Genomic DNA, 23389 nt, shown 5'->3' with positions numbered 1-23389 from the left:
GGGGAATGAACTTGTCCAAGGACACACAGATGCAGCGTGGCACCCCCAATCTTCATCACTAAACACCAGGTGCATCAGCCATGTTGCTGCTGTCACTGAGGTCCTGCCCTAGTCCCCCTCCCTTTATCTCCCCTAACCCAGCCCCTCTTTGAATCCCCAGGCAAAACCCAGATGGAGGGTCAGAGCTGGAGGGTCTTGGCAGCCGTGCAGTAGTACAGACGGACGCTTCCATTTGGGAACAGGCCTCACATGCTTGGCCTTGCCAGTCTCATCCGAGAGCCCACGGGGTGCTGGCCCAGCAGAAATCTAGGCTGGGCGGCCCCTGGCAAAGCAGAGCGAGGGGGGCCCCTGAGTCCACAGACTCCTGAGAGCACAGGCCCTCTGCTTCTGAGAGTCCTGTGGTCCCGACTACAGCCAGCCCAGCACCATCGGGACCTTCATCTGCTGGCTTCTTTCCGGGAATGCTTTTATATCACAGCTAAAAATCCATTAGGAATAAAAGGCACTATGCTTCGTTTCCTAAAAAATGCTACCCCACAGATTTTTGATGGATCCACTCTTGACCAAACCCATGATGCGTATGATACCCCCCGGGGCAGCAAGTGGCCGCTCTGAGATTTTCTGAACACACCCACGCCCAGCCCAAAGGAAAAGGGCAGGAAAGAAAAAATCCTCGTGGAACAAAGCCTGCGAAGACAAAGGAGACCAAGGCTGACTCCCATCTCCCACCTGCTGTCCTTTTCCCGTCCTGCTCGCTAGGTCATACAAGCCGTGGCTGGCATGTGCTCTGGGTACAAAGCAGGCCCCATTCTCAGGTCACTCCACTCCAGCCAGCCCAGCACCATGCCAGGACAGGCGGCTCCTGCCCAGGATTAGTGGCTGGGGCCAGACAGCTGCAGGGGCTGGGCCAGCTTCCTACTCCCCCAGGGATCAAAACGTCCCCCTGGCGCCTCCCACAGCCAGGAACACAGGCGGGCATGCAAGAGCGGGATTCCAACTGCAGGAGCTAAGAGTGCTTGGCTGTGTGTAGCCCCAACCAAGCCAGCCTGCCTGGGACCCTGGGACGGCCAGCGCTGGCTTGTTTACAATGGGCCACCCCTCCCAAAGCCAGCATGCTCTGGCTCTCCTCTCGTTCTGCCCCCACTGCATTTTGTAAGATGTGTGTGAAACCTGCAAAGCCTGGATCCCTGGGAGGGTTCAGCAAACATGTGCTTCCTTTGAAGCTCTGAAAGGCAGAAGCACAAGAGAGGTCAGCCTGTAGCCTGGACACGAGGAAGCCGAGATCAACAACTAAGCGGGGTGGCGGAGGCGGGGGTTCAGCAGCTCTGAGGGGCTCAAGGTGTCAGGGGAAGCTTTGTTAAAATGCAGGTTCTGGGCCTGCCTTGGAGATCTTCACTCAGTAGGGCTGAGACATCACTCAAGGCCCCAACAGGAAAGGGACAATTTACAACAGTGAAGGGACCCCTGGGGGAAGTGACGCCAGGGAAGTGGGGAAAGGGGAAGCCTCTATTGGAACCTAGGGGAGACAGGGACCCCCAGTCAGGGGAGCCGGAGTCAGCCCCAGGCGAGGGGCTCCCCTGACACCTCCCTCTCCACTGCAAGCCAGAAGTCAGGGGAGCCCCCTGGGGTGCAGCCAATTCAGACCACTCCCTGGTCTGGACAGACAGACAGACAGACAGACAGACATGGCCAGCACAGGGCATGCCCAGGAAGCTGCTTTTCCACAACAAGCCTCCTGTGTGACACCTGAGCAGACACCTGGCCTAGGTCTGTTGTTGACTATCCTGCTCTCCACAAGCAGTGCTTCCTTGCAGTCCTGTGTTAACACCCAGGGTGATCCGCAGGCGGATGGCACCTAACACAGGCCTTTATGTGACAGCGACCCTTGCTGGTCCATGCCAACAGTGAGTTCAACAACATACCAAGCCCTAGCTCCTGGGAGATTCATAAAATCCTGGGGATAGGCATGGGGTGGAGGAGAAGGAATCAAAAGCCAGGGATCTCTCCAAGAACTTGGAAATGAGAGAAGACAGCTCTTAGAACAGAATTAGACCATCAAATACATGAATCCTAGTAGCACCAGTCACAACAGCCAGAAGGTGGCAACGACCCAAATGTCCATCAACGAATGAAAGTGTAAACAAAATGTGACATAGCCATACAATGGAATATTATGCAGCCATAAAAAGGAATGGGATTCTGACACATGCTGCCACGTGGATGAACCCTGGAAACACTCTGCGGTGAAAAGAAGACAGTCACCAAAGGCCACCTATTGTATGGTTCCATTTATAAGTCATGTCCAGAATACACAAATCCATAGGAATCCATAGAAACCGAAAGCAGAGCAGTGGTTGTCAGGGGCGGGAAGGAGGGGCAGCGACTGCTAATGGGTGCCCTTTACGGTTGAAAAAAATGTTCTGGAGATTTGATAAGAGGTGGTGGTTGCACAACTTTGTGAATATTCTATACAGCACAGAATTGTGACATTTCAAAATGGTAAATTATATGTTATGTGAACTTCATTTCAATAAAACTTTTTAAAAAAATAATGAAACCCTGTAAAGAAGCAAAGCCACTCTAAAGAGGTCCAGTGCCACCGAGGCGACTACAGGCAATGACACCTTAAGAAGGTGCCCATGAGGAACCCACCTGAGGCTAAAATATTAAGCACATGCGCAGAGAACAGTCTGGAAAGATACATTTATTAAAAATAACTGTGACACTGAGAGCATATTTTTGTTATGAGAAATAACTACTAAAGCATAGAAAAAGAAAACCTATGTTTAGTTAGGAGTTAGGAGGGTACCTAGTCAGTCAGGCACAGGAAAAACACCACCAACAGGGGAAGCCGTGGCAAACTTCACCGAGTGACAGCCAGGAGCCGGGAGCAGTTGGGGTGCTAACGGGGAGCCCCAAAGCCTGCAGTCCCACTGAAGCAATGTACCCCACAGAGGGCAGGTACCTAGGGGCATCTTGGGTGGGTTTTAGGACTCTCAAAACCCAACTCAAACCAGCTAAGAAAAAACAGGAACAGACTGTGGCCCCTAAAATCACACCGAGGTGAGGACAGGGGTGGGGCCATCCCTGGAGCCAACTGGATACAGACACTGCAAGCCCCCCAGCCTCCAGCCTCTGTCACCATCACTGTGAGTTCAGCTTCTGTATGCCAGAGCCACATCTCCCTGCATAGGAGCGTGACTGGGAAGGCGTCACACGCCCATAACTGCGACTTCTCACTCCCGTTTTACAGATGAGCAAACTAAGGCCCAACAGAGGTCAGTGAGCAGAGCCATGCAACTGTTCCTCACCAAGATTTGACCCCTCCACCCCTCAGACCAGAGAGTTTAGTTCCAGAGTCCAGGCTACACACAGGTGCTGGCAAAATGGGAAGAAAACAGGGTCTGCTTCTCAGCAGATAAAACAGTAAACAGACACTCTATCCTTCGAATGACCCTCATTCTGCTCTCATGCCCCTGACCTGTACAGTGAGGATGCATTATCTGCACCTCCAAAGAATCCCCTTTTTTCCTGTCAAATGAATACATTGGTACCCTGGCCTCTGTGGCCTGGGTTTGTAGGATCTAAGTCCACCCCAGAATCTGGTGTTTGAGAGCCAGGCCCTGGCCAGGGGAGAGTTCTCCTCGGTCACGCTGGTTCCAGCCCTTGGGTACTGCTTCGTGGGTCCCTGCCACAGAGGACCGAAAGGACAGGGCCACGCTGGCCCTGCTGCCAGCCATGCCCCATCCACCGAAGCCCTGGGCTTATTCGATCAGAAGCCTATTCACGTGTGATAGCTTGAAGATTTTCTAAAGAAACGTAGCATCCAAGTTGGGCAAACTATTTCATAGCAACTTAGAGGCAGACCTGCCTCCTGGCACACATCTATGCCTGGGCAGATGGCAGCCAGGTTCAAGTTACTTCAAGTTCTTTTGAAATCAAGAGATCAAAGGCAGAACGGAATCAGCATTCCTGTTGGAGGTTCATCCGGGCCCTCCTTGGAATCTGCTGCTGTCAGGCAACTCCTCCCTCTGCTGACAATTCTAGAATCTTGCGTGGCCTTCCGTTATCTGAACCCAGCCCATCTGCTCTGGGGACCCTATGTCACGGCACTGGGATCAGAAGATTCTACTGGGGTCCATCCCTGCCAAATGCCTGACCCTTTTTGTTTTACTTGTTTTGTTTTTGAGACAGGGTCTCGCTCTGTCATGCAGGCTGCGGTGCAGTGGCGTGATCACAGCTCACTGCAGCCTTGACCTCCCGGGCTCAATCAATCCTCCCACCTCAGCCTCCTGAGTAGTTGGGGATACAAGTGTCACCAGCACAACTGGCTAATTTTTTGTATTTTTTATAGAGACCAGGTTTTGCTATGTTGCCCAGGCTGGTCTTGAACTCCTGGACTCAAGTGATCCGCCCGCTTCAGCCTCCCTTGAATTACAGGCATGAGCCACCACATCCAGCTTGACCTTGGTTTGATGACTTCAGCTTCTCTGAGGCACAAGTTTCCTCATCTGTAAAAGGAGGCTGCTAATGAATATTTGGCTCAACCCACCTGTCCTTGAGAAGATTACGCAACATAACAAACCCAAGACAGCTTGGAAAACTATAAACCACTGTGCACAATTTAAATATAAAATAAGCCTGCAGGAGAGTTCTTCAAATCCTGTATAGTAACAGTTCTCTCCCGCAGCTTCCTCTTCGCCAAATCTGACGATGGCCCCAGAATTGCATCGTTTAAAAATGTACCCTCCAGCCCAGCATGGTGGCTCACACCTGTAATCCCAGCACTCTGGGGAGGCCGAGGCGGGCAGGTCGCCTGAGGTCAGGAGTTTGAGATCAGCCTGGCCAACGTGGTGAAACGCTGTCTCTGCTAAAAATACAAAAATTGGCCAGGCGTGGTGGCGCACACCTGTAATCCCAGCTACTCTGGAGTCTGAGGCAGGAGAATCACTTGAACCCGGGAGGCGAAGGTTGCAGTGAGGTGAGATTGTGCCACCACACTCCAGCCTGGACAACAGAGTAAGACTCCATGTCAAAAAAAATAAAAAACAAAAAACAAAACACCTCACCCTCCTTTGAAAGCCAGTTCATAATTCCTCTTCAAATGCAGCACTGAAATGTCCAGGCCTGAACACCAAGTTGCCCGAACGGTCCGTGAGAACTCATCTCTCCAGTCACCTGTACACAGGCTCCCTGGATGCGGCCTCTTGCCCTGGACTGTGGGTTTCTATTAACCTATCTAGGAGAGCACCTTCGACGTTCAGGCATTGTTCAGAATAAGACCAAATTCAATGAAAAACCTAAAGATAATTTTCAGAAGCCAGGTCTTCCCTGTTCTGTAAGCGAGCAAAGAATATCTGTACTTAATGAAAAGCACAAGAAATAAAAGCTAAATAAAGGGAAGGAGAGTTTTACACTGGTTTCTGTCAAGTGTCATCTCCGTTTCAGCTGCGCACTCTGGCCAAGACATTCAGGCCCCATTAGGTCCCGCCTCGGCTTATCTTATCTCCAAGTGCGATAGGCTTGTCTTAGGCCTTCCTCCAGCTCAGAGGTTGTTAACGTTTTTTGAGGGTGCAAATCCTCTAAGGAATCTGACAAAGTCTCTGGACCCTCTCTTTAGAAAACTACCTCCATCTGTAAAGTTCCGCATGCAGTTTCAGGGGTTTCACAGACCCCCTGAAAGGGCCACGCCAAGGGCCCGGGAGCCCAGGATAAACACATCTGTTCCGTTACTGATAACAGTTACCTTCAGAAGACCAAGGCCGGGAAGAGCAGCAGATGCCCCAAGTCAAGCCAGAGCCTCTGTCAACACTGTTTATAATTAATTTCTCAAAAACTGGAGGCAGAGACGAGGTTGTACGTCCCAGCTCAGACACAAAAGTGGGCACCGTGTAAACGGGATTTATGGGCAATGATAAGGTAAGAAGGAAAAGAATCAAGTTGTGTTTACTGAGAGCAAAGTCCAGAGCTGCCTGGGGGAAGGAAAGAGGTCAGAACAAGGTGACACCTGCCCACAAGCAGCTGGGGCGATGGGGAGACACCACCAGTGCAGAAAAAGGCAGAACCCACACAGAGGTTGCTGGTAGTGGGGACAGGCCCCAGTGTGTGGGGCACCAGATGGCGGGTAGGACCCGGCACAAGTCCCTGGCCTTTATGTCTCTGCTTTCTCCTCTGCCAAATGCAAGGCTGGGCTCTGTGATCTTTCAAGTCCCTCTGACCCTCCAACAGAGTGGAAAGGAGATTCAGAGAACACCACATGTGGGACTACAGGACCCACCTCTACGCAATGGGGACATGAACATCGCGGCTTGACGTCCTCCGTGTCAGCGGCTCAGAGACAAAGCATCAGAGCCCGACCCCAAGATCCAGGCTTCCCCTTCTGGCTAAGCCCCTCTTGGAAGGAGGGGCCCCGTGTTACTGACTCTGGCCAGTGGATCATGCTAATCCCTCCTCTGACCTTCATATCCCCTGGAACCAAAGGGCGGAGCCCAGATCAGGAGAGCAACCTGCATGGGAGAACGGCATGAATGAAATGTCACAGACAGGGGCAGCCCCCCAGTCACATCAATAACATGTTAACAGTGAATCACACAGCTGAGGCTCGGGGGCCCTCCATAAGCAGGTGAGAGAAGTGAGGCCCAGAGAGCCTACAGGACTTGCTTAACGTGATAGGGTTGTAGGGAGTTCCGAAAGGAAGGAAGAAGGGAAGGAGGGAGGGAGCCTGTAGAGAAGCCCAGCTGAGGATAAGTGAGTGCCACTTCCCCTATTGCCTGGGGTTCCCAGTGGCTGTCGCTGCCTGGCCCAGGCACACCCCCAGCCTGGAAACCCCCGTGGCCTCACCCCTCTCCAGATGGATCAGTGGTGGAGACCAGGTACAGGTGAATCAATGCACAGCGGACCCAGAGCTTGAGCTGGCCCAACCAGCTGCTTCTGAGACTTGGATGCTCAGAAACTCAAAAGCAGCCCAAGGGCAGGTCCTGCAAAGGGCTGCTGAGCATTGACTGGCAGCCACTCCTGGGCCAGGTGTGTGCTGGTGGTGAGCAGCAGAGGCCGGGTGACAGAGCCAGCTGCACAGGTGAGAGGAAAGTCTAATTTTTGATGACCAATTCATTTCTCAAAGTTTGAGAAGACTCACTGTGCTCTCTTTCTGGATCATTCCAATAATCCTGCCCCGTTTTCTTCTTGAGCAAGTCTGAGGGTGTCTTAGATTCCTTTTTAGTCTTTGAGAACCTTCAGAGACCCAGGTTCCATCTTTACCAAGGAGGAAACTGAGGCCCAAGGAAATTGATTTATGTAACATGCTATTGTGCCAATAACTGAAATCTGTCTATGCTTAGTCAGAAGCTCTTTGCATAGGTATTTTTCTGACCCAAGAATGAAACGCATCCAGGTGCCCTTCTGCAATTGCAGTCTGCCCAGACAACTTTAAGGAATGAACTAACAACAGGGTGGGGGACAATTCCAAACACAGAGACAGGAAAATCAGGGCTTTTCTGATTTGATAGGAAGCTTCTTCAAAATGGGAGCAGATTTCAGCAAGAGATTCAAAGGCTCTTGAAATAAATAATAGCGGAATCTTTCTTTGACTGATGTCTTTTGTCCCCAAAGCCTCAAGTATGTTAAAAATCCCTCCTGTGAACTCACAACATGCTTGCTTTAAGAAAGGTGTAAGGCAGGCTAGTTAAGACACCACAAAACAAGCCTCTCAAGAAGGCAGGCGCCGTTCTTAGTCCAGTGTGTCGCCGGGAGTGCAGCTCACGTTTCTTTCTCCTCCGTCCAGATTCCCCAGCTTCCCTTCGGCAGCTGATGGCCTCACCAACGTGCATTTGCAGCGGTTTATTCACTGAGGCCCTGCGGACGTTGTCACTGGAATGCAGAGGCTTGGAGACACACTGAGCACAGCTTCCCGTTCAGCTGCTGCATGGCCTCAAGTGCCCTTCTCCTCTATTGGATTATCTGCTGATAACAGGGAGGTCAGGCCTTGGCGGGTGCAGAATCAGTGCCTGCAGGACACCTCAATGGACAGTAAAAGCAGACTTGGTCATGCTATTAAGGACGCTGGCCTTGGTTTCTCTGTCCCAAGGATGTATGAAAGCCAGGATCTCTGTCACAGATTGAAGGCCATGGGGACATAGCCCAATGCAAACCTCAAAAGTAAACCAATTAGCGGTTGCCAGAGGTGGGGGCAGGGGCAACGGGTGTGGTCACGTAGTGAGTACAGGGTGCTCTTCCAGGGTGATGACGAAGTTTTGAAACGAGAGAGAGGCGGTGGTGACACAGGACCAAGAATGTACTCAATGCCCACTGCAGTGGTCAGCTGGAGGTTATGTGACTTTCACCTCGAAACCAAAACCAACAAACAAAAAGCTCACCAAACAAACACACAAAGGGATAGGAACTTTGGAGACCCTCAGTCTGACGTGACCCCTGAAGACTTTCCACACGGTCCAGGCAGGAGGTGTGCAGGCAGAGCCTGCGTGGCCAGTAGCCCTGCGAAGAGTGGGTGACTCCGCTACCATCCATTTCTTCACTGCACCTTCAACTGTCGTGTGAATTTACAATCCCAAGAAAAAAAATCATGTTTACCTGTTCATTTTTATGTCTCCTGTTTGTGGCTCATGATTTATTCCCCTTGGCCAGTCTAGAGGGGGTGTGGTACCAGCCCACATGGTTCACGTGCCCCACCAGGCACCCAGCTAAGCTAAAGGAACAGAGGAGTGGTTTAGGGGACACACAAATGCAGCCGGTCTGCAGGATGGGCTCCGAGACCTTTCTATTTTTTATTTTTTTTTGGAGATGGAGTCTCGCTCTGTCACCCAGGCTGGAGTGCAGTGGTGCAATCTCAGCTCACTGCAATCTCTGCCTCCTGGGTTCAGGCGATTCTCCTGCCTCAGCCTCCCAAGTAGCTGGGACTATAGGTGCCCACCACCATGTCTGGCTAATTTTTTTGTATTTTTAGTAGAGACAGGGTTTCACCATGTTAGACAGGATGGTCTTGATCTCCTGATCTCGTGATCCGCCCGCCTCGGCCTCCCAAAGTGCTGGGATTACAGGCATCAGCCACTGCACCCAGTCTTCCGATTCTTCTTAATCACCCTCTGAACTTGAACTTGAATGAAGTATTCTGGGTTTCTGAGTACTCTGAGATGAGTTTCTCATCTGTGAAACAGGCAGGGTGTTCCCAGGCCTTGAGCAGACACAACTACAGAGGGTGTTCAAGCCACCGGGGGCTGGAGCTCACCCTTCCCAGACATCAGTGGGACAGTGGGAACAACCACAGGGGCAGGCCTTGTGGGGCCTCGATCTCCGCACCGGCTCCGTCCCCTAGCTGACACTCCCCGAAGGAGCAATCAGCCGTGGTCTGCTGCAGGCCTCCGTTTCCTCAGTCATTCTGGTCTCAGGAACTGAGTCAGGGGGCATTTCTGCTGCCTCCTTCATCCTGAAGGACACCAGGCACCAGGATAAACTACCTCTGATGGTGATGACAGTGGGAGCAGGATCAGGTTAACAACTTGAACCCATGAGGCGGGAACTATGTGCAAATCACAAAATTTGCCACGGGCAAAACTCGGGGCCTGGAAATGGAAGCCCTGGGTAGCCGTGTCTCTCACTGACCCCCAGGCAAATCAGACTGTGACTATTCAGAGGCACCAAGAAAACACTGCATGTATGCCTCTGGGAAAACAAGGCAAAACGAAAATCAGCTTAAAGTGCGGTGGCCTGTGGATGGTCTCTAACTGCTGTGGGGACCCACGCCCCCAAGCACCCCTACACCCCACCCAGAGGCACATGCAACGCTCTGCCCGCTGTATCCAGGGCAAGTCTGGGTGCACCTCCCTCACCGGGCTCCCGGAAGCCTGTGTGCAAGCCACGGAGACAAGCGGGCACCGCTGTGGGATGGCGGCACCCGTCCCACCCTCCCGTTCCTCTTCCCAGACATCTTGCTGCCCCAGTAACTCTGGCACAGGGTCAGAAAAAGCAAACCACAGGCGTGCCGCCCAAGGAACTGCTGGAGCCCGAGAGGGACCCCCATTAACCTCCTCCTGCTTTGCTCAGGATGGGGCCTGCTCTGGCGATGCCCCAAATGCAAAGTCCAGCGAGGCCAGTCCATGTGGGGGCCCAAAGAGAACCACGCCGCACAACCCCCTGGTGTCTCTCCAGTTTATCTACAGACAAGAACCAAGCTGCAGTGCTCGCCTTTGATTTTAGAAACCCCTGCTTTCTGACCAATGCCAGGCCGAAAGAATGCCAGGAATGTGGATGCCTTTCAGGAGGGTTCACCACAGCCCAAAGAGACCACAGCCTCCAGGGCCAGGGGCTGCACTTATAAGGAAAGGCCTGCTGGTGGCCTCTGCCTGGGCTGAAGTGTTTCAAGTCGCTGAGGCCCCAGTGGGCGGAGGACTGACCCTGGGACCAGAGAACTCCTGAATTCCTCACGTCACTGTGAAAAGCCCTGAGCCTCCTCCTGAACATCTCAAACCTTCTCTCCATCCTAAGGCACAGGCAGATACTGGAAAACAAAGAGACAGGACAGAAAGGGTGGGGGGAGAAGTTGAAATAAAATCCAATCAGCTACCCTCAGTTTACAGGATTTAAAGAAAAACCTGAAACAGTGCAAGTAGCTGCCTGCTTTATTTAGAAGGGCTTTTAAAATTCCAACGTGGCCCAAAAAGGAATCCCACTGTGAGCTGCGGCTTCTCAACTCCCCCTTTGGCCTTGAGCATCCAAATGTAGCGTTTACTTAGATCCAATCCTTTCTACTTGGTGGGGAAAGACTTGTATGTTGCTTTTTTAAAAAACTGGAGGCTGTGCCCGCCCTATGAGGTAGGTGATCCTATCCAACCGACTTTACAAAGGAGGGTGTTCCTTCTATTGCCAACCAGGAGTATAAAAGCCAAGAACAGCCAAGAAAACCTCCAGGAACATTTTACCAGAACACCATTTAATCCAGCTCTTCCTCACGAACACCAGCTGAGGCTTCCTTGGAACATTTTTTGCCAGCGTGTTTCAAGGACAAATGCTCCCCTGACGCCCCAGGGAGGGTGACCTCTAACCGCGGGTCCATCCCCATCTCATCGCAGGTCCCTGCGACCGACGTGAGAACAATCCCTCCTTTGTGTACACACCACCCAACCTGGGCTCTGTCCCGCGGCTGCTGGGGCGGGGGAGCTGCTAGCCTGGCTTCTTGGAAGAGTGAGAACGTTCCACGGGTGGCAACAGAAAGTGGATTCGCTGAAAAGAGAAACACGGGGCTGTTCTGGGAATGCGCTGGGGCCGGGCTTCTGGATGCCAGGATGGAACACTGTGGGCTTCGAGGACAGGAGGAGAGCGCCATGAGGGACAGGCCTGCAGTGCCTGAGAAAGGTCAAGTGTCACCAGAAGCTTCCAGAAGCATTCTCCCTCCTGCAGCTGCTCTGCACACGTTTGGGGCCTGTGTCCCCATGAGTCCGGCACCTTGGTCATGACATGGTAAAGCGGGTCCAGGTACGGCAACCCACTCACACCATGCCTGCACTGCCTACCTGGTACAGCCGCAGCCTCCCGCCATCAGAGAAGTCCCAGGACACGGCCTTCTGTCCAGGAGAGAAGGGAGATGCTGCAAAACAAGAAGGAAACACGAGTGAGCTTCAGTCCCGTCCAGCGCAGAACTCAGGCCTGCTTCCCGCCAGGGCCCCTTCACATCCTGGAGGACAGACGGGCTCTGCAGTGCATTTCCACGGCAGGTGAGGATGGTGGTGGACGCTGCCACGCGGCCCCCAGGTCCCCTTCTGAAGCCAACTCTGGAGAGTGGCCAGCGGAAGGACCTTCACCGGGGGCCACCCAGAACTGTCTCACTGGAAAGAGCCCTTTTGAGGCCACATCAGCCCCCTTCCTGGGCCAGCCTGCACCCAATGACCAGGCCAGTGACCAGCGCGGGGTAACAAAGCCTGCCCCTCACCCTACTCCTGAATCAGGGTGACTCGGCAGTCCGGCCCAGGCCAGAGCTCCTGTGGAGAAAGCGACAGGCTGCATGGAGGCTGCATCCCAGCCTCACTGTCCTCTTCCCCTGCTGCTGTGCTCCCCAGCAAACCTAAACGTCCTGCCCAGTGGCCTCTGTGTCACGTTCCACTTCACAGGGAGCCCTGCCTGTGACAATAGCTTATTGTGCCTTTTCTCACCCCAACACTGAGTCTCCCGTCACCTGCCATTACTTCTGCTGCAATGACTGGCATTGTGAGCGCAACAGAAGCATCTTATCAGCTGCGCCCTGAAGATGAACCCCAGACACACCGCAGCAGTGGGGTCTCCTCCTCAAGTCACACGGCGCTGACATCACTACAGAGCCGGCGCCTTTGAGAGCAGAACCAGCCTACATCAATGCGACAGACGGAACTGCAGGTGCCACCACGACGCCCTCCCCCTCAGGCTGACTTCCTCCACAGGAATAACAGAGTGGGCCCTGGGGCCTTCAGAGGAATCCAGGACCTCATCAGACTGTGAAAGAAGGAGTGGGAACTTCCTTCTGGACACCTTCCCTCAATCATGGCCACTCATCCTCCGCAGGAACCAGACAGCCCAGAACAGACCTCCATCCACGTAAATATTTAACATGCAATTAAAAGGAGCGTCACAATCACCCAAGAAGGAAAGAATCATTCCCTGTGATGCTAGGACAACTGGCTGGTGTTCAGAGCACAGATCCCCCCCCTTCAGGGCTTCAACTCACACCCAAAGACAAAATGAATTCCAGATCAATAGAAGGGTGTGGAGGGGAAGAGGGAGGGAGGAAAGGAAACCGCCCAATAGGTAATAGAAAATCTGGTTGTATAGTTGATCTCTACGTAGACACGGACCTTCTAAGGGTACAAGCGATGTGCAAAATCACACAGGCAAAATGAAAAGAATCAATGAACGCTACGAAAAAGGCTGCAACAATGTGACAAAATATATGCACAAACACAAAAGATCTGAAACCAGAGAAGACAAAAACAAAGGGTGGGAAGAGACAGGCGGGACTGCAGGTGCCACCACAGCTCCAACACAGCCACCTGCACCCAGGCTGATTTTCTGGACAGGAATCACAAGGCGGCCCCGTTCTCGGCAGAGAAGGCAGGACGCCGCCATCCGTCCATCCCTCTCCTTTGAAATGGGTCTACCATGTTGCTCAGAGCTCTTCAGAATGTCTCTCAAAGTACTCGTTCTCCAAAGAGTCATGTCAAGACAGAACAGTTGAAAATCTCATCATCTTAAAAGAAATAAAAGGGCACTGAAAAAAACCTGGGGGAAGTGAAACTACGAATGAGGCTGGCTTCATGGTATGTGTCCCTGCCTTTTTCAGACTTCCGCAACTTCTCCCACTTCCTCTACCGTGAGCGTGCATTTCCCATTTTTTCTTTCTGATTCTAAAAGCCACTGCACCAGCATCTCTGAGAACCTAGTGCCTCTTCTTTCCTTTGTACCCCAAGCCCCTATGCCGTGGTCAGGGTTCTCGGAATCTCCATCCTGAATTCTAGGCAGGCACCAGCACTACTGGGCCCCTTCATCAGGCGGGTCCATCGCAAGCCGTCATAAAGGACAGATGGGAACAGCCTCAGTAGGGACCCGCCTCCAGTGGCCGCAGTTACTACTGGGCCAGTGAGGAAATGGGGGGGGGGGCGAGTCCAGTGACACAGAACGGATCACCCCAAGAGAACGTGTGGCCCGAACATCAGCTCTGACGGGGGCTTCGAGAAACCGACCCCCGGGGCTCATCTCAGCCTCCTCACTCTGCCGGGGGCACTTCCTGAGACAAGCCCAAGGCAGGGACAACAAGCCCCACCGGGCGCTCCCCAGAAGGACCCAGCTCCCTTCACAGGAACTCCCCAGCCTCCCAGGCTGTGGGCAAGGCCTACCCCAAAGCCTGCCAGGTGCTGCCCAGACCCAGAGCCCACATGGCAGGAGCACATCCATCTCCAGGTGCTGCCCAGACCCAGAGCCACGTGGCAGGAATGCGTCCATCTCCAGGGGCTCCAGACCCACAGCCACGCGGCAGGAACGCGTCCATCTCCAGGTGCTGCCCAGACCCAGAGCCACACGGCAGGAATGTGTCCATCTCTAGGGGCTCCTGATGCAGAGCCACACGGCAGGAATGCGTCCATCTCCAGGTGCTGCCCAGACCCAGAGCCACATGGCAGGAACGCATCCATCTCCAGGTGCTGCCCAGACCCAGAGCCACGCAGCAGGAATGCGTCCATCTCCAGGGTCTCCAGACCCAGAGCCACGCAGCAGGAATGCGTCCATCTCCAGGGGCTCCAGACCCAGAGCCACACGGCAGGAATGCGTCCATCTCCAGGTGCTGCCCAGACCCAGAGCCACGCAGCAGGAACATGTCCATCTCCAGGGGCTCCTGATGCAGAGCCACACGGCAGGAATGCGTCCATCTCCAGGTGCTGCCCAGACCCAGAGCCACATGGCAGGAACGCATCCATCTCCAGGTGCTGCCCAGACCCAGAGCCACGCAGCAGGAATGCGTCCATCTCCAGGGGCTCCAGATCCAGAGCCACGCAGCAGGAATGCGTCCATCTCCAGGGGCTCCAGATCCAGAGCCAAGCAGCAGGAATGCGTCCATCTCCAGGGGCTCCAGACCCAGAGCCACACGGCAGGAATGCGTCCATCTCCAGGTGCTGCCCAGACCCAGAGCCACGCAGCAGGAACCTGTCCATCTCCAGGGGCTCCAGACCTAGAGCCACGCAGCAGGAATGCGTCCATCTCCAGGGGCTCCAGACCCAGAGCCACGCAGCAGGAATGCGTCCATCTCCAGGGGCTCCAGACCCAGAGCCACACGGCAGGCATGCGTCCATCTCCAGGTGCTGCCCAGACCCAGAGCCACACAGCAGGAACGTGTCCATCTCCAGGGGCTCCAGACCTAGAGCCACGCAGCAGGAATGCGTCCATCTCCAGGGGCTCCAGACCCAGAGCTACATGGCAGGAACGCATCCATCTCCAGGGGCCCACAATGCCTTCCTCCTTGTGACACTCCTCCCCCAGCTCACTCCACTCCACTTGGTCATGGGGGCTACTGAGGCCATGGAGCTGCCTGGAGAGCCGCCCTCCAGCCACCCCGAAGAAAACGACCTGCATGTGGCCCAGGGCCTCAGCCTCGCCATCCTCGCTGCTGCCCAGCCCTCCCCAGGCTGCCCAGCTCCTGCCCCCCAAGGCACAAAATAAATCTTCGCTGGAAACTCCAGATGCCACCTCGCCCCAACTCCAAAAAGCTGCCGTGCTCCTTTCTCTATTTAAAGAGAGGCTGCGCTGACAACACCCTCCGTCACTGTGGCTTTCAGCACTGATTATTTTCACATTTTTGGATAAGGGCCCTGCAAGCCCTCTGGAGCTTTCCTTCTGGCAGGTTCTTTAGGCAGCATCTTTACTTAACAGCCTTGTGGTCCTGAAGCTGAGCCCGACAGGCTCCCTGGACAGAGGGATGATTGGGTAAACTCATACCTCATGCCTAAGTATGGGAGGACCCAGCTGCCCTGACAGGGGGCTCAGAGACGCCAGAACTGGACCCTGGGCGGGGACAGGTGCACATGTGGCACCACTAGCCCCTCAGTGCTGGAGTGGAGGGAGGAGAGAATCTGGCTCGTCATGTCCGGGAGGTCCCAGTCGATGGATTCAGTGGACAAGACCGCTGGCCCCTTTCCACCTCCCCAACTCCTGATCAACCTCTCCAGAGGCCCAAGGTCTCTGGACAAGGACCACCTTGCTGAGAAGAGGGGGGTACGATCTTTCAGTCAAGCACTGTTCTCCTGTGGGCACCACCAGACACCAGTGTGGACCCGTCAGTCTTCAGGGGCCCCAAGAAAACCACATAGTTTAGCGTGGGTAGATGGAATTAGCATAAAGTCTAGAGGATGCCTTATTCTCCGGTTGTTTCAAGAAACATCAGTGTTGTCATTAACCATGATTTGGGGCAAATCTCCAAAAACCACAATGCCAAGAAGACAAGATTCTGTTGTTTTCAGCAGCTCAAAACACAAGTGTCTTCTCCCACGGTGCAGAGAGAAGGGCAGTTATGTCACTCTGTCCATCTGAGTAGCTGTTTTAACAATGGTTGACAGTCTCAGCTGATGACAAATCTGCAGAGTTCATCCCACCTCAGTGGGTCTGGGAGGGCGAGTGGATAAGTGATATGAGGCTCATGGTCCTCACCCTACCACATCCAGACAGGAAGCTATATTCACACACAGAGATGACCATCGTATCCTAAATCCTCATTCCAGGACAGTCACCAAGACAGCTATTCACCCCATTTCCCAATGGTATAGATGGAATTGCACCCCCTAAATTTGTATGCATCACCAGTACCTCAGAAAGTGACCTTATTTGGAGACAGAGTGTTCAAGGTGCAATCAAGCTAAAGTGAGATTACCAGGGTGGGCCCCAATCCAATATGACCCAGTGACTTTATAAAAGGGGGGAGTTTCAACAGACATGCACACAGAGAGGGACAGGTGACAGGATGACTAAGATGGGGGGTGAGGCTTCTACAAGCCAACAGCTACCTGCAAACCCCCAGATGCTAAGGGAGAAAGGGCTGGAACTGATTCTCCCTCAGCCTCAGAAGGAACCGGCCCTGCTGACACTCATCTTGGACTTCCAGCCTCCTGACCTGTAAGACAATCCCTTTCCACTGTGCAAACCACCCAGCAGTTTGTGGTTCATTGACAATAGCCCCGTCAAAGTAATTCATCAGACCTCAGAGTCTTCATCTGCAAATTGGGAAAAGGAATTCTCACGGCTCTGCCCATCTCAGAGGTTGCTGAGGGAGTGACAGATCTGAAAATGCTCCGTGAACTCTTCACCCAACTCAACCTACAGGCTGGCCTGTGCTGACCACACCAAGAGCTGGTCCACACTGCAGAGCTGAGTCTTTCAGGGCCAGACCCGCATGAGTTCCCAGGGAATATGCAGGAACACACAAAACTAATTTTGTTCCAACAACTTCAGGTATGGGCCCAAAAGTCCAACCCACTTAGCTATGGGACACATTCTTGAAGGGTTGAGGTGAAGCAATGTTAGGCTGGTGTTGAGTAAATTGGAAAACGTGTAAGCCTATTTCTTAGATTTTTTAAGCCTCCACAGTGGACATCAATGGAGCCATCGGCCAGAGGAACCTCTACAGCCTGCATCCCCGACAGCTGGATGACTGGGGTCGCTCCAGCCTCACCCACCACCATACATCAGAGCCAGTCAGTAGAACCAAACTACAAAGTAGAACTAAATACACACTGAGTACCATTTATCCAAAATCCCTGGGACCAGAAGTGCTTTGGATTTCAGATTTTGGAACATCTGCACATACACAATGAGATATCTTGCAGATGGGACCCCAGTCTAAACACTAAATTCATTTATGTTTCATCCGTACCTTATACACATAGTCCAAAGGTGATTTTATATAACATTTTACATAATTTTGTTCTGGAGTTTTGACTGCAACCTGTCATGTGAGATTAGGTGAGAAATTTTCCAGTTGTGGCATCATGTCAGTGCTGAAAAAGTTTCAGAGTTTGCAGCATTTTGGATTTCAAATTTTTGGATGAGGGGTGTTCACCCTGAAAATTCTTGTCCAAACCAGAGGCAAACTACAGCTCGCTGGCCAAATCCAACCTGGCCACCTATCTTTGTATGGCCCATGAACAAAGAATGTCTTTCTATTTTTAAACAGTTGGGGGGAAAATAAAAAGAGTAATATTTCACGACGTGAAAATGATAGGAAATTTAAGTCGCAGTATCCTTACCTAAGTTGCACAGAGCCCAGCCCCACCAGTTTATCAATAGCTCTTCTGTGCAACCAAAACAGTGTAGCTGTGACACAGACCTCATGGCCCACAAGGCGGAAAATATTTACTCTCTGGCTTTTTACAGAGAAAAGTGTGCCAAGCCCTGTTCTCTACCCTTCCTACTTACGCAGTGGGCAAAGGGCCAGGCGGGATGTAGGCTCAGGCCAAACGGAAGTGGGCATTCACCCGGGTACATGGCTGCATGCCAGGAGTGTTTGCCAAGAGACCAGCTAGGGTAGGAGATGGCAAGAGGGAAGGAAAGAAAAGCAGACGTAGGTGTGGTCAGAAAGGGAGACGGGAACGGGCCCAACATCCATTTCAAGGTTTCTTTCTAGAGGTGGCTCCAACCTCACAAAGAGGGGAGGCATCTCTGGCCCCACTCTGGCAGCACAGTGACGCCATCCTCCTCCAGCTTCGGGTTCGCACAATCAGTCCTCATGCACAGCACGTCCAAGACTACACAGAGACTTCACGGCCTGGCCATGGACCCAACCCCAGGTTTTTCATTCTCTATGAGGGTAGATCATTCCACTCCGAGACAACCAATTTACAGAACTGAGAAAGCGACACTCTGATAGACGGACAAAAGCCTTTATACTTCATGCTATCAAAATCAACACTATTAAAACTTACACACTGACAACGTATTTGGGCAACAGATGGATGAAGCAGCCAAGTGAGAGGGCCTGAAATCTCACCTGATGGACGTTACATTTTCTTATGCAGAACACAGAACTGCTTCACTTACCTTTCCTGTAATTACATAAAATTTCCAATTTTACAGAGAATGTGATAAGGAATGGGATATAACCTTCCTCTCTCCTGTGTTAAACCTAGAATGAATACTAAGCATAAAAATGGAGGAGGGGCGTTGAGACAACCACCCACCCAGCACCCACAACGGCTTTGTTCACCTGTTCATGCGTCCCCCCTACACACCGTGAGCTCCTCCTGGCACCCGCGCAGCACCAAGTGGCTGCCTTCTCCGAACGCCCTTCCTCCCTGGCAGGGCGGTGGAGGAGGCGGAGGCCCCCTGCCTTTGAGTATGAAGACGGGACGACAATGAGACACAGGGCCCACTATACCTGTGTGGCCGGAAGACCACTTTCTCATTCCCCTTTGGGCTCTGCTCCCCTGGCTGGAGCTGGGGTCCTTGTTGTGGAAATTTTACATATTTAATTACTACATAAACTGATGGCCAGGGGTGAGACAAGGGCAGCTCCCTTGGCAATTCAAGTGGAATGTTTCAGAAAGACTCGCTAAAGGTGAATCACTTAAAAATGTAGCTGGCGGGCCGGGCGTGGTGGCTAACGCCTGTAATCCCAGCACTTTGGGAGGCCAAGGTAGGCAGATCATAAGGTCAGGAGATCGAGACTATCCTGGCTAACACGGTGAAACTCCGTCTCTACTAAAAATACAAAAAATTAGCCAGGCGTGGTGGTGGGCTCCCAGCTACTTGGGAGGCTGAGGCAGGAGAACTGCTTGAACCCGGAAGGCGAAGGATGCAGTGAGCTGGGATTACACCATCGCACTCCAGCCTGGGCGACAGAGTGAGACTCTGACTCAAAGAAAAAAAAATGTGGCTGGCAAGCTAAATGACATTAAACACCTGAGGAAAATGCAGTCAACTCTAGGAGAACTCTGGGCATGGATGGCTTCACCAGTGTCCCTGTGTCATGGCGCCATCTTGGACTGGAAATCAATGACATCATCATGCATGTGGGTCACACAGGAGACACCATGGCCAAACCCACACTCAGAAAAGACCTGCACCCAACAGAAAGACTGGAAGACCCACGCACACTCGGCTTTTCCTTGTATTTTTAATGATTCTTCTAGACTTTGACTTTTTCAGCTCACTGACCAATCACTTCTGGAGCCTCACAAGATCTAGTTCATCATTCTGGACTCTACCGTGGCTGTGGGGGGTGAAGGTTTTAATCCAAGGTTTCGAAAATCACCACCTAAAAGCGAGCCAAGGAGAGCGTCTCAAGGAAGGCGTCCTAGGCTTTGATTCTGACCTCGGAACTCTCTCGCATGAATAAGTAGGGGGACACCATGAGCCACCCATGTTGGGGGGAGGCGGCCTGGGGAATGAAGGGTCTGGAGATTGTCATGAGTCAAACGTGTGGGTTCACGTTTCTCACACCAGCTCCACGACCTTTGCTAAATGACTCATCTTTCCTGGGCCTCGTTTTCCTCAACTGTAACATGGGGCTCTACCGTACATCCAGTTCATGTGGGTTTCTCTTGCTTTAATTTTTCTTCCAGCCTGTAGACCATGTTGAGGGCAGGGACCCTGTCTTTTTTCTTTTTTCTTTGAAACATACCAGACACTGAGTGCCAAATACATAGTAGAAATTGCATACAACACCCGTGAAATTCTGTGACTAAGGCAGTAGTTCTCAAACACCAGCATTCACTGGAATTACCTGGAGGGCTGATTACAACACAGGTTGCTGGGCCCAACAACGCTCAGTTTCTGATTCTGTAGGTCTGGGGTGGGCCTGAGAATGTGCATTTCTAACATGCTCCCAGCTGATGTTGATGCTACCTCTGAAAACCATTAGCAGGCCGGGCGGGGTGGCTCATGCCTGTAATCCGAGCAATTTGGGAGACCGAGACGGGTGGATCCCTTGAGGTCAAGAGTTAGAGACCAGCCTGACCAACATGATGAAACCTCATCTCTACTAAATACAAAAAATTAGCCGGGCATGGAGGCACATGCCTGTAATCCCAGCTACTTGGGGGGCTGAGGTTGCAGTAAGCCAAGATTGAGCCATTGCACTCCAGCCTGGACAACAAGAGTGAAACTTCATCACAAAAAAAATAAAATAAAATCATTAGCATAATGTATCCTAGTTGATAACATACTTTCCCATCTGGCCTCTCGGTCGCTTTTCACAACCCTATGAGGTAGACCAGACAGGTATCATCATGCCATCATTTAGCAGATAAGAGAACTGAGGCTGACCAGGTTTCAAAGACTCACCCGAGATCAGGAAGTGAAAAGCTGGGATCCTAACCCAAAGCCACCAGCCATGATATGCAGAGTAACGACAAACACAAACAGAACAATCCCAAGACCACACAGGCTGCAGTAAGACAGGACGTGGATAAGTGAGGGTGTAAGATTCCAGACCAGGCTCCAATCCTGCATTTCCTTTTCCCATGGCAGGTTATAAAATCACAAGTCTTTAAAAGTAGAAGTTAACATTCCTGCCTGAATCAGACTAAGAATGTTTGTGATGGAGTCTTGAAAGAGTTTTGTCCCCCTAATAAACCTTTAGGAGGCTGAAAATATCTGGGAAACATCAGTATGTTGAAGACTTGGACCTTATTTAAATATGGACTCAAATCCTGGCTCTGCCACTAAATGCTGGGACCACAGTTAAGTCTTATCCTTCCTCCTCAACTCAGGGTAGGGAGGGAACGACTGGGCCTCCTCAGGAATAAGAGAGATAACGCCTGCACCGTGGTCTCTGTGCTCATAGATGTGAGTGGAGGGCTGGTTCACCTGCACATGGACCCTAAGCTCATAGGTGTATATTAAGGGCTGGTTCACCTGCACATGGTCCCTGTTCTCATAGGTGTATATCGAGGGCTGGTTCACCTGCACATGGACCCTGAGCTCACAGGTGTATATCAAGGGCTGGTTCACCTGCAAATGGTCCCTGTTCTCATAGATGTGTGTCAAGGGCTGGTTCACCTGCACAGGGACCCTGAGCTCATAGGTGTATATCAAGGGCTGGTTCACCTGTACACGGACCCTGAGCTCATAGGTATATATCGAGGGCTGGTTCACCTGCACATGGACCCTGAGCTCACAGGTGTATATCAAGGGCTGGTTCACCTGCACATGGTCCCTGTTCTCGTAGATGAGTGTCAGAGGCTGGTTCACCTTCACTGTGGTCTCTGTTCTCATAGGTGTATATCAAGGGTTGGTTCACCTGCACATGGTCCCTGTTCTCATAGGTGTATATCAAGGGCTGGTTCACCTGCACATGGTCCTTGAGCTCATAGGTGTATATCAAGGGCTGGTTCACCTGAACATGGTCCCTGTTCTATGTGTGTGTCAAGGGCTGGTTCACCTGCACATGGACCCTGAGCTCATAGGCGTATATCAAGGGCTGGTTCACCTGCACCATGCTCCTTGAGCTTCGTAGGCATGTGTCACAGGCTGGTTCACCTGCATCGTGCTCCTTGAGCTCGTAGGCGTGTGTCACAGGCTGGTTCACCTGCACCGTGCTCCTTGAGCTCGTAGGCTTGTGTCACAGGCTGGTTCACCTGCACCGTGCTCCTTGAGCTCGTAGGCGTGTGTCACATGCTGGTTCACCTGCGCACAGTCCCTGAGTTCATAGGTGTGCATCGAGGGCTGCTTCACCCGAACATACATCAAGGGAGGATGCTACAAACAGACAGTCAAAACACCTGTGTGCAGAGAGTCAAAAATATCTGCGCGCAGAGGGTCAAAAATACCTGTGCGCGGAGAGTCAAAATGACTGCACACAGAGGGTCAAAAACACCTGTGCGCAGAGTGAAAAACGACTGTGTGCATTGGGTCAAAAATGCTTATGCACAAGAGTCAAAAACAGCTGTGCACAGAGGGTCAAAAATGCTTGTGCACAAGAGTCAAAAATGTGTGTGCAGGTGAGATGCATTTTCCCACTTCATTCCCCTTCATTCATGCACACTTTTGACTTTCTCCCATATTCTTCTAAACAGCTTCCGCCACACTGACTGTCTGTGAAGTCATTAAGGCAGATGTTGGCAGGTGACTCAAGTCTTGGTGGATGGAGCTAAACTATGTGCCTTTCTTATGACTCCCAGGGGACAGCCACAAAGTGAGGACTTCGTGGAAGTGGAAGGCCAGCTATAGTAGATCTTTGTACACTCACTACTCTGTTGCTGCGCTGTCAAGATATTCTCCAAATGGGGGTTGTGATCTGCAGGTGCTCCGCTATCCCAGCACACCACAGCCCCAAGCCCGGGTCAGCCTGCAGGATGGAGGATGCGCTGCAGACATATAGCCCCCGGGGCTGCCCTGGGGTCGACGCCCCCGCCTCCTGGCCTCCAGAAAGACAATTCTAGCGCATAGTCTCATGGCTCCTCAAATGCGTCTCCAGCATGATGGAGCCCTAATAGTTGGTTAACAGTGGCCACTAGCTCAGTAGCTGACCCCCGATTAGCTTTTCCTCTTCCCTCTTCTCACCCTCTTCTATTTGGATGGACTGCTGGGACCAGTCATCTCCCCGAAAACATCAGCACCCAAGTCCTTGTCTCAGGCTCTGCTTTCAGGGGTTGTAAACCAGGACAGATGGTAAATGGTGCTAGACCACTGGGTTTTCTGTCCACGACACAGGCACTCAGCTGAGTGATGTAACTGAGCACTCGGTCTGTTCTGGTCCTGAGCACTCAGTCGGTTCTGGTCAAAGCCAGTGGGCTGTTACGGATTGTTAGAAATTCCCAATTTAGAAAGCCAAGCAAATATTTTCTTCTGTCAATAAGATACACTTATACTCAGCAAAGGGGATTGATTCCTCATCTGACATTTTTACATTGAAAAGGACAGGGCTTAGTGGCTC

At 52.2% G+C, this 23389-nt stretch overlaps 1 protein-coding gene across 1 annotated transcript in view; it reads right to left on the bottom strand.

The window, feature by feature from the left end:
- The window catches only part of SH3BP4 (SH3 domain binding protein 4), a 104356-nt gene that overhangs the window by 48487 nt on the left and 32480 nt on the right, over positions 1 to 23389 (bottom strand). The window contains exon 2 of the mRNA XM_004033400.5: positions 11523 to 11596. The gene's annotated coding sequence lies outside the window, so the exon portion shown is untranslated. The remainder of the gene's footprint in view (positions 1 to 11522; positions 11597 to 23389) is intronic.

This window comes from Gorilla gorilla, chromosome 11 (assembly GCF_029281585.2).
Source record: "Gorilla gorilla gorilla isolate KB3781 chromosome 11, NHGRI_mGorGor1-v2.1_pri, whole genome shotgun sequence".
Classification (NCBI taxonomy): domain Eukaryota; kingdom Metazoa; phylum Chordata; class Mammalia; order Primates; family Hominidae; genus Gorilla; species Gorilla gorilla.
The sequence above is the reverse complement of the archived record's forward strand: the minus strand, read 5'-3'. Positions and strand labels throughout refer to the sequence as shown.